The sequence below is a fragment of the Fundulus heteroclitus genome, chromosome 4 (assembly GCF_011125445.2).
Source record: "Fundulus heteroclitus isolate FHET01 chromosome 4, MU-UCD_Fhet_4.1, whole genome shotgun sequence".
Taxonomy (NCBI): domain Eukaryota; kingdom Metazoa; phylum Chordata; class Actinopteri; order Cyprinodontiformes; family Fundulidae; genus Fundulus; species Fundulus heteroclitus.
Window position 1 is genome coordinate 14,856,195 of NC_046364.1, and position 11,915 is coordinate 14,868,109.

At 46.4% G+C, this 11,915-nt stretch overlaps 1 long non-coding RNA gene across 1 annotated transcript; it reads left to right on the top strand.

Moving 5' to 3' along the window:
* The first annotated feature begins 701 nt into the window (after positions 1-701).
* LOC118562911 lies at positions 702-2,175 on the top strand. Its single transcript, XR_004930884.1, has 4 exons — positions 702-960; positions 1,454-1,547; positions 1,756-1,843; positions 2,045-2,175. It is a non-coding gene; the product is annotated as an uncharacterized LOC118562911 (long non-coding RNA).
* Positions 2,176-11,915: the final 9,740 nt, after the last annotated feature.

Genomic DNA, 11,915 nt, shown 5'->3' on the forward strand with positions numbered 1-11,915 from the left:
AACCTGCTCACGTTTTTAATATCATTATCAATGGGTTTTTTTAAAGATAAAAGTAGGAAATAGGCTGTCAATCTTAAAATGCCTACCAGTTGGCAATAGATGGGTGAGCAAAGCCTGCCTTCTGAGCCTCTGCTGCATCAATCTTCTCCTTGCTCAGATTTTCCTCCTCAGCTGCATCACCTCCTCTTCAGCCTGCTGGTAAAGCTGACCAACGACCGAAGCAACAGCAATATTGCTCGTATCGCTCATTTTGCTTCTACAAAGTGCTGATTTTTAAAGAAGATTCAATCGCCTCTGCAACTACAACAATTACAACTCCCCACAAAGAAATTCACGCTATTGCTGGTTTTATACCCACAGTTCTGTAATTATTTTAGATATTTTTTATACTTTTTAGAAATTAATTTAAATAAAAAACGTTTTCAATAAGATATGATGGTGTAGTGTATAAATAGTTTTGAACGTTAAAGGAATGCTCAAGCGCTGTGGGTGTGATGACGTCACGAGTATACTTCTGTTCCAATACACAGTGCGTGCTGCGTGCTCGCGTTCTCGTCAAGTCCGATCTTCCTGTGTTCTTACCGAGAACAGACTTGACGAGAACGCGAGTACGGACTCGCGTTCTCGTGAATTGAGAAACGGCCTGTATCGTCTCAATCCGGCGGCTGCGTCCTTCGAAGGACGCATTTTAAGGCCGGTGACGTCACAACGATGCGCGGAGGCTGTCCCATTTGGCAAAAATTCTGAGGATGCTTAAAATGCAGCCTTCAAATGCGTCCTCCTTTTCCCCGAATTCTGAGGATGCACCGCGACCATCCTTACTGGCCTTACCTGCCATAAGATTTCCCAAGGTGCTTTGCTCGCTTTTTTTTTTAGTAGTTTAAGAAGAAGAAAGAAGGCGGATTTTCATCAAGACTGGAAAGCAGCAGCAGCGCTGGCAGTAGTGCTGAGTACAGCTATGTAAGTAGTTTGTTTTTATTTTTTTTAACTGAACATTATTAAAATACATGACGGTAACGGAGCCACCGGAATTTGTAAGACCAGCTATAGCTAAAGCTTAGAGCTAATCTGTTGATACGAGACTTTTAGCAACATTAAAAGACTGAATAAAAATGTCACAATTTTTTATTTTAACCTACATATTATTGTAACTGTGCTGATAGCCATGTCCCTCACAAATCCGATCAATTTATTCTCATACAGTTTATTACAAGTGATTAGAACTGTCAAAGCTTAATGCAGCTGAAGAAATAAAATCAGTCCAGCTGTGCTGGGCTGTCAATACTGCAAACGTTTTGTTTGAATACTTAATAACGTATAGTTAATTTACAGTACAGTATAATAAGGTTTAAAGTATAATTCACTTGAAGAACAATACCAGCGTAATTATACAGAACAGTCATTTTTCCTGTTGACATAACAGAAATATGCTTTACATGTCGTTTTGTTCTAGGGAGCAGGGAGCATACAGAGGAGTTGATAAAACTCCGTGGGCAAAATGACCACCTCTTTACCGGGGCCAAGAACACTGCCGCAGTCGGATGGAGGTAAGAGTTGAGACATAATTCCATATACATGTTGCATTTATATGTAAAAGTCACACAAGTTCAAAGAAGTCCTGTTCAAACACCAACGTACAAATATAATCTTTTGATCACATCAAATGATGCCCAGATATTACTTTTTTTTATAAATCTTATAGTTGTGATAGTAGGGATCCTTGTGTGTTTATCTCTTCTCGTTTCTCTTGTTTAGAACAATCCTGCAAAAAACGGGCCTGGAGGGTGAAGTTGAGCCACAACAGGCCAAAAAAAAGTGGGACAACTTGGAAAAAAAATACAAAGTATGTTCAGGTTTGGCTAATGTAATGAAATACACACACACACACACACACACACACACACACACACACACATATATATATATATATATATATATATATATATATATATATATATATATATAAACACTCCTTTTTTCTAGCTTCAAAGAAACACTACAGAAAATTGCATCTGTTGACACAAATTGTTTTCCTCTACTTTAGGAATGCAAAGATCCAGGGACAGGGCAGGAGGTCGGTGGGAAGCCTACTGCTGCCACCTGGCCATGGTTTATCCTCAGGTTCTGTGTTGCTGTTATTGTTAAATTAAATTATTAAATTGTTTATAAAAGTTATTGTTGTTTGTGTGTTCTTAAAGTCTTTTAACCTTTTACATCATCTGTTTCATCACTTCTTTACAATTTAAGTAAACTTAGAACAACTTCTCAGTGATAACATCTATTTATTTTTAGAGAAACAAGTATTTACAATAAACTATCAAAAACATTTTAACTATTTACAGAAGATATAAAATAAATATTACTAAAGAACATACATATATATATACATATATATATATATATATATATATATATATATATATATATATATATATATATATATACACACAATTTTGACTGAGCAGGAGTCTCTGGTGGTGCTGCTGGACTGGATGGGATGCCACACAGATGACCTTGGAGTCTTCTGACTGCGAGTGGGACATCATCTGGGGGGTGGGGGATGCCTCTCTCCACTGTTCACCACATCGTCCATCAGGGTTTGCAGGGCTGACCCAATCGACGGCTGCCATGTTCCTAAAAATGTTTAAGAAGACGCAGAAAATGACTTTACTACAACTGTTTTCATAACCCTTACATGAGAAAAGCTAAAAAGTGATTATACTTGCCATCTAAATGTAATCGTGGTCGGGTAGACCCTCCTCCAGGGCAGACACCTCGGCAGACAGCTGGTCCCACCAGGGAGCACCACTGACTGCCTCCAACACGTTCTCCCCCTCCTCATCCTCTGGCATGTCGTCCTGCACTTCATCGTATGGGGCCATGATGTCACCGGCTCCCAGGCAGATGTTGTGCATTTAAGTTGATGCAGCGGTACATCGGCCTTGTCTGGATAGAGACATGAAGATTAAGAACAACAGGATTAGATGATAGCAATGTCATTTTAGCTGATATAATTCTAGTGAATGTTAACCCCTTAACGCCTGGTGTTGCTAATTTGTGACCAAACAATTCTGGCCTTTACTTATTTTACTTCATCAACTTTTTTTTTTTTACGTTTTTATATTTAGATTTATATTTCCTGTATTATTTTTTCGTTATATAATTACAAATAAAATCAGGCAGTAAGGGGATAACAATTTAGACAAATAATGATTTATTTCTCAATATTAGTTTGGCTTCTCAACACAACATTAGTGATAGTGAAAGTAGTGATTTAAGTCAGTTATTTACAGGGTTTGTACACATTTAACTATTCAATTCAATTACTAAAGTTACAAACATAAGCCTATATAAAGTCTTACAAATAAATATAACATTTTATATTTAAACATATTCATAAATCTGCTGACAAGCGTTTGTTTAATAACTGGTATATTATGATCATTAGCAGGCCCCTGTGGGTGAAAGCAGGTAAATGTTACCTCTCCACTGCGCTCCTCCAGCCTGAGAAAAATTTGTCGCCGGTTTTACTGCCGCCGAAGCCGGCTAAACCGACTCTCCTCCACCAATAACAAGTAAATAAAAAAAAAAAAATTCAATATCCATTTTTTTGCGTCGTTTATCGGCGCTGGTGCTGTTCTCTTTCAACATTCGTTTCGGTATCTCACTATGGGACACGACCCCAGCGCTGTCCCCCAGAAGCTCTATTACACTACGCCAGTCCTGACTGGCCAGCAAAAGTGACGTCGGCTCCAGGAGGAGGTACTTCCTCCCTCTATAAAAGCTGACGTCATGCAAGCGATCTTCAGTCTAACACCTCTTCTCGCTCCCAGAAGCAACTCTCAGACAGCTAATACGGTACTATTGAGCTAGCTTAACTGTTCACAGAGCGAGCTAACAACTCGGTCGCCGAACGCTTCTCAATAGCTGTGCTTGGTTGTACTGAGTTCTTCTACCGCTGGTCTGTCACCAAACAGCAGCAACTGCAGCTAGTCTCCAAACTAACTGCGCCCCTTTTGCTTTGGTTTTAAACGAAGCTAATAGTCGCGAAGCTTGGACCTGTACTCACCATGGACAGACCCAAACTACCGGCTAGAGCATGCACATGTGGCAACCTCATTGCTGGGGCAGATACCCATTCTGTCTGCGCTTCGTGTCTTGGGCCGCAACATGCCCAAGACGGGTTAGCGTCGCCAGCGAGCTGCGAACACTGTGCACGGCTCTCCGTTAAAACTCGTCGGCGCAGGCTAGCACGCCAAGCTAGCTTGTCAGAGGCGGACCCTGTGCTGGGGGTATCCAACCCCCCCGCACCGGTTCTTGCCGTGACTGATGAGGGAGAGCCCCCGTTAACTCAAGTCAGTTGGGGCGACCAGCTTGATGCTGTCGCACCCCTTCTTGATATGGAGGAAGACGAAGCCGACCCCCCGGCGTTCAGTAAATTTGCTGGTGCAGAATCTGACTCCGAGGTGGAATCCGTTAGTCTCGGGTCGGACGACTACGAGCAGGACGGCGAGGCATTCTCCATCCCGTCGGCTGCAAAGCCAACGGAAGCTGGTGAAGCCCACTGCAGCGGCCCCCCAAACCCGACTGCATCAGATTTGCACGATGTCTGCAGAAGAGCAGCTGCAAAGCTGGGCATTGAATGGCCGGAAACCCCGACCGAGACCACCACGTCTCGGTATGAGGGGAAAAGGCTTCCAAAAGCCAAATCTTCCGCCAGACAACTGCTGCCGGTTTTCCCAGAGTGCCTTGAGGAAGCAACCCGGTCCTGGACTAACCCGCTCACCGCCAAGAACCCCGTTCTGGGAGGGTCGGCGCTGGACTGGACCGGCATGGAAGACAGCGGTTTCCTCCGTCTGCCCCCTGTTGAACCTCAGCTGGCATCCCACCTGCACCCCTCGCAGAAATCGACCATGACAGCGGCAGGACCAACCCTCCCGTTCAAGGCCGATTCGTTTCAGTCAGCTTTAAACGAAAAAAGCTACAAAGCAGTAGCAACATCGGTTAAAGCCCTGAACGCCTCATCACTTCTCCTCGCTTATCAAGCAGAACTACAGGAGCAGATGACGGGTTGCACCGACCGCAGATCTGTGGGACGAGTTGTGCGTGGTGACAGACCTCTGCCTGCGTCTCCATAGAAACGCTGTCCAGGCCTCAGGGAGAGCGATGGCTCTGATGGTCACTCAGGAGAGAGCTAGATGGTTGAATCTGTCTAGTCTGTCTCAAAGAGAAAAGAATCACCTCCTCGACACTCCGGTGGACCCGAAGGGTTTATTCGGCCCCACCGTTGCAGCGATTGCAAAAACGTTGTGAGGAGAAGAAGAGAGAAGGTGAAGCGCTGCAACTCTGCCTGCCCAGAAGAGCGCAGCCTCCTCCCCCCGCGGCACCTCGTCAGACGTTTGCTCAGGCGGCGGCTCGACCGGTCTACCGCATCCCTAAGCGCCAACCTCAGCCGCAACCACCGGACCACGGCCAGGGAAAGCAGACCGAGCTCAAAGGTGCATGGGGACGAAAGCCCTTCGCGCCACCGGTGACTTCGGGAACCAAACCTCCGGCCACCGCGAGCGCGAAGAAAAAGAGGCGGGCTACCTAGGAAGCTAGCCTCGGGATGGGAGAGCGGGCACTGCCAGACACCTGCTCCCCTCCCACCGGGAAACGTTCTGTCCCAGTTCGAGTTTGTAAAGCCACGTTCAGGGCAATTCAAACGGCCTGCAGAGCCAGCGTTGGAGCTCACAGTTCAGAGCCGAAGCAAGCGGAGAAAACTCACGCACAGCCAGAGCTCAGTGGAGCCAGAGCAGTTGCTAGAAAGCACACACCAGTGCACAAACACATGCCAGTGTTTGAAAACACAAATATCTCCCTGCATGATAAACTCAATAAAATTGTTACCAGGCGCGCAACCAGGTCAAGTGCCGAGGGCGCAGCCAAAACAAAAAAACATAAAAATGTCAGAAATGACATTGGGACAGAACGGGGCCGTGCAGCTGCACATGAGGCCAACAGGGGGAGCTCTTGCCCCACCTTTGGCACACTCGGCAGCTCTCTCTGTGGAAGAGGGAGCAGACCGGGAGCAGCACCAGCTTGCGCAGCCAGCACTGAACAGTGCTCACACGGAAGCACTTCCCAGCCCTCTATCGAGAAAAATCCAGCTGTGGCGAGCGTGCGGGGCATCAGATTGGGTGCTAAAGACCGTATCCAGAGGATACAGGCTCCAGTTTGTAACAGCCCCTCCCCGGTTCAAAGGCATAATACAGTCATATGCGCGGGGAGAACACGCACGCATTCTGCAAGAGGAGATAATATCTCTGCAGAACAAAAACGCAATTCAGCTGGTCCCGCAGGAGCAAAGCAGAGACGGCTTTTACTCCAGATATTTTCTCGTACCGAAAAAAGGCGGGGGGCTGCGACCGATTTTAGATCTGCGAGCGCTGAACGCATATCTGAGGCAGTATACGTTCAGGATGCTGACACACGCAGCTCTATTAAGGTTTGTGCGTCGAGGAGATTGGTTCATCTCCATAGATTTGAAAGACGCATATTTTCACATCCCTATATATCCCCCTCACAGAAAGTACCTCAGATTTGCCTTCCAGGGGAAGACGTACGAATATCTCGTACTTCCCTTTGGCCTGTCACTGAGCCCGCGCGTGTTTGTGAAATGCACCGAGGCAGCAGTCGCACCTCTGAGGGAAAAGGGAATACGTCTGGCCATGTATATAGACGACTGGCTGATCGCAGCTCAGTCTCCAGGGGAACTTATGACGCACGCCGAGATGCTGATATCACATCTGGCGGCTCTGGGTTTCACAATAAACTGGGAGAAGAGTATCCTAACCCCAGTACAAACAATAACCTTCATTGGGATGTCCCTAAATTCAGAGGAATTCAGAGCACGCCTCTCAGCAGAACGATTGAAAGCGTTCCAGACTTGTCTGGCAGCTTTTCGCAGAGGCGCGCTCGTGAAATTCAGACTGTGCCACAGACTGCTGGGTCTGATGGCATCAGCACTATCGGTCATCACACTCGGCCGTCTGCACATGCGACCGTTTCAACGGTGGGTGGCATCGCTCAATTTGAGCCCAACACGCCATGCCCACCGGAAGGTGGTCGTTTCTGGGACATGCGCACTCGCTCTGAGTCCGTGGAAACACCCCACATTCCTGAACGCTGGTGTCGCCATGGGAACCATCCTAACACGGAAGGTTGTGACCACGGACGCCTCGTTGACTGGCTGGGGAGCCACACACGAGGGCATGATGGTAAACGGTGTCTGGAGCTCACAAACACGGACAGCTCACATAAACTGTCTGGAGCTCCTAGCTGTTATACTGGCTCTGAGACATTTTCTGCCCTTTATCAGAGGGCACCATGTTTTGGTCAGAACAGACAATACAACGGTGGTTGCATACATCAACAGGCAAGGAGGCCTGCGCTCACATCACTTACACATGCTGGCACACAGACTGATAGTCTGGACCAGCTCACGCCTCCTGTCACTGAGAGCCACTCATGTGCCAGGTGTGATGAACAGGGGTGCAGACCTGCTGTCGAGGGGCAGCCCCCGCTTCAAGGAGTGGAAACTCCACAGCGAGGTCATAACCCAAATATGGCAGCGGTACGGTCAGGCGGAGGTGGACCTCTTTGCATCAGAGAAGAACACTCAGTGTCTGAGGTTTTTCTCCCTGACCGAGGAGGGCGCTCCGCTGGGGCTGGATGCTCTAGCACACGAGTGGCCTCCGGTGCTCTTGTATGCTTTTCCACCGCTGGAACTGATTATTCCTACCCTCGCCAGGGTGCGAGAGAGGAAACATTCGCTCATCCTGGTAGCTCCCCGCTGGCTGGGGAAGCACTGGTTGGCAGAGATTTTCCAGCTACTGCAGGGCGAACCATGGCAGCTCCCCCTCCGCAGAGATCTGCTAACGCAGGCGCGCGGAGAGATATTTCATCCTCACCCAGAACGCCTGGCTCTATGGGCCTGGCCTGTGAGAGGCTAAATTTGGCAGCTGGCGGGCTCCCCCAGAACGTCATTGACACAATTCAGAGCGCAAGAGCAGTTTCAACTCGTAGCGCATATGAGGGAAAATGGCGTGCTTTTGAGAGTTGGTGCGAAAACAACATGCTCAGAGCAATGCAGAGCCCTGTGTCAGTTATTCTGACATTTTTACAAGAGCTGCTGGACAAAGGCTTGGCCTTTTCCACTGTCAAAGTCTATTTGGCAGCTATTTCGGCTTGCCATGTAGGTTTTGGAGACAAAACAGTGGGACAACATCCTCTGGTGTGCCAGTTCATGAAGGGTGCACGACGGCTCCGGCCAGTGTCCAAAAGCCTCACCCCTTCATGGGATTTGCCGACGGTGCTTGATGCTTTGTCACACGCACCTTTCGAACCTTTGGAGCAGGCTGAGCTTAAAGTGCTTTATTTTAAGACAGCTTTGTTAGTCGCATTGGTTTCTGCCAAACGTGTTAGCGACATTCAAGCTTTTTCAGTAAACCCTTCCTGCATGCGGTTTACTGAACGAAATCTTAAGGTTTCACTGAAACCCAATCCGGCTTATATGCCAAAGGTCTTTAACCCGACTCTACCATGTCGTCCTTTGGAGCTGATGGCTTTCTGCCCTCCACCATTCTCCTCTCAGGAGCATGAACGGCTGCATACGCTCTGCCCTGTGCGAGCTCTTCAGATCTATGTGGAGAAAACAGCTAGTTTTCGCAAATCTGAACAGCTGTTTGTGTCATGGGCTTTACCACATAAAGGGAAGCCCCTAACTAAGCAGCGCCTTTCCCATTGGATAGTCGGAGCTATAACTATGGCCTATCAGAGTAAAGGCCTGACACCACCTGCAGGTCTGCGAGCCCATTCTACTCGTGGCATGGCCTCATCCTGGGCACTGTTTCAGGGTATACCTTTGGAGGACGTATGTGATGCTGCCAGCTGGGCAACCCCTCACACCTTCACTAGGTTCTATAGACTGGATGTCACAGCACCAAATCTGGCTCACGCGGTTTTGGGTGTGGGATCCACATTTAAATGACTGCAGCATGCATCTTTTGGTCTTCGAGTAAGCTTATCTGGCAATACGGGAGTCGCCATATCCCATAGTGAGATACCGAAACGAATGTTGAAAGAGAACTTTAGGTTAAGGATTTAACCCCGGTTCTCTGAAACATGAGTGAGGTATCTCACCAGATCACCCTCCTTGCCTGGAGCGAGGAAGAGGTGTGCTTATGAGACTGAAGATCGCTTGCATGACGTCAGCTTTTATAGAGGGAGGAAGTACCTCCTCCTGGAGCCAAAGTCACTTTTGCTGGCCAGTCAGGACTTGCGTAGTGTAATAGAGCTTCTGGGGGACAGCGCTGGGGTCGTGTCCCATAGTGAGATACCTCACTCATGTTTCAGAGAACCGGGGTTAAATCCTTAACCTAAAGTTTTCGCCGGGCTTGGGGTAGACGTGATGACGTCGTGTCGCAACCAGGAAGTGCTCCAAAGGCTAGACCGTCCCATTTACCAACGGCTGAGGATCCTCCGGAGCATCCTCCGATGGCTGGGTCCTCCTAAGGCTAAGTAGGCTGGGTCCTTCGAAGGACGCAGCCGCCGAATTGAGACACAGCTAGAGAGAGGCCGTTTCTCTGTGTCTCAATTCGGCGGCTGCGTCCTTATATGCGTTCTTGAGCGTTCTTGTGTGCTCGTGTGCTCGTGACACGTCATCAGCCTCAGCCCGAGCACTGTTCCAATGCTGAGAACGCCAAATCGAGAACGCGCCGAATTCCCCGGATGTTGTTCTCGCCCGCCCTCTTTATCGAGCATGCATCAGAGCAGACTTGTGCGTTCTTCAGACTGACCGCTTGCCCAGAATGCACCGCGGCCGCAGCTTGACTCGAGACAGCGCAAACAGAGCTCACAGCGGTAAGTTAAAAATTCCCTTTTCTGCTGCTGTTGTTCTTCAAAAGTACCTTTTCAGATCATTTGAGACGAGAACATTATACTTTTAAGCTTTCCTATGTGGCTTGTTTACAGAGTTAGTGCGTAATTAAAAAAAGTAGTGTGCATAATACCGATGGTTATGATTTATTTGTTTTGTGTTTATCTGACTGACATGTGTTGCTTTATTAACTCAATACTTGCTGGAATAAATTGTAAATGTCTCCCTAGGACGGCAGCAGCATATAAAAGAAATAAATAAATACATTCTATAAATGTTTTTCCTATCTAAGTGAGTTTCTTCTGAGTCAGGACACGAATAATTGAGAGGAGAAAGAGGGAAAGAAAATAATAGTAATAATAGTATATGAAAAAACAGACATTTATTTTATACAAATGTTTTATCTTTGGAACAGAATGAAGGTGTAATATATTCAACAAATTATTAACAGTTACTAACATGGTTTAAAACAAAGAAATAACTCATTAAGATCTCATACAAACAGACGGTGCCTATAAACTTACAATTAAAAATAGTTGGAATGGAAATTAATTTACGCATTATTTTATGTATTTTTCCAGGTGGTGAAAAAAAAAAGGAATGAAGCAGCATGTGAACAAGACTCCAACTGATCTACATTAGGTCAGGTGTAGTCATGTTCACTTAAACATGCAGCCAGCTGGAGCAGCTCCCTATCTTCAGCCGCTGGATGGCCGTCCTCCTCTGGATCAACCTCCTCGTCCTCCTCTGGGTCCACCTCCTCATCCTCCACGTCCAGCTGGTCCCCTGCCCCTATACTAATATCGTGAAGGATGCAGCAGGCGGCGATTACTTTTTGGGCAAACGTCAGGCGGACCTCCAGCACCCTGAAGAAGATGGAACGCCACCGTGTCTTCAGATCACCAAAGACACGCTCAATGATGTTTATCAGCCTTGGCGTGGTGCCTGTTGTAGCGTGCCTCCACTAGACCTGTACCAAATATAAAATTAACTTGTAATTTAGGTAATATGCTGATCTGTCTTAATCTTCTATCCAATTAATATCATCTATCAATTGTATGTCATTGCTGGCTCTATTTAAGGACAAGAAGGTAAGAGATGTTACTGGCAAGCTGTTTCCCTATAGGATGCACCACAGGCCAGCCAGCAGAGGGTCACCAGCACCTCTATCTCCTGTGGCCATCCATGGACCTTCTGGATGGGCAGCAGCTGAAGGAGGAGGACGATGGTGGACCTGTTTAGCCTGAAGGCTGGTTTCAGGTCCCCTTCATTAAAAAATATTTGGAGGATTGGCACAGAGGTGTTTATCCTCACATATTTTGTTTCTGTTTCTTCATGTAAATAAAAAATGCCAAATGTTACCATAATTGTTTTTTTTTTGTCACCTTTTCTATGCATAAAACTATACCTGTTTAACATGCAGATTATTATAGTTCTCAAGAAAGAAAAGGTAAAATGTATAGTGTTGTATAGTAAATGTAACAAATGGCTTCCCTTCTCTGGTATTTTTACCATTTCACTGAAAAAATGGGCTGAACTAACTGCACATAATTTATAGATTAATCACTGTAAAGGTGGACAGACATAAAAAAATTTTTTTTTCCTTAATGATCAATGCTGTGAAGGTCAGGAGGTGCAATAAAGTAGCTTAACCCTATTGTTATTAATGTTAAAACTGGGTCTTCATTTTTATTAATATAGGAAAAATAGTCACAATTTCAACCTGATCACGTTTTTAATATCATCATCAATGGGTTTAAAAAAAAAATAAAAGTAGGAAATAGGCTGTTAATCTTAAAATGCCTACCAGTTGGCAATAGATGGGTGAGCAAAGCCTGCCTTCTGAGCCTCCTCTGCCGCATCAATCTTCTCCTTGCTTGGATTTGCCTCCTCAACTGCATCACCTCCTCTTCAGCCTGCTGATAAAGCTGACCAACGACCGAAGCAACAGCAATATTGCTCGTATCGCTCATTTTGCTTCTACAAAGTGCTGATT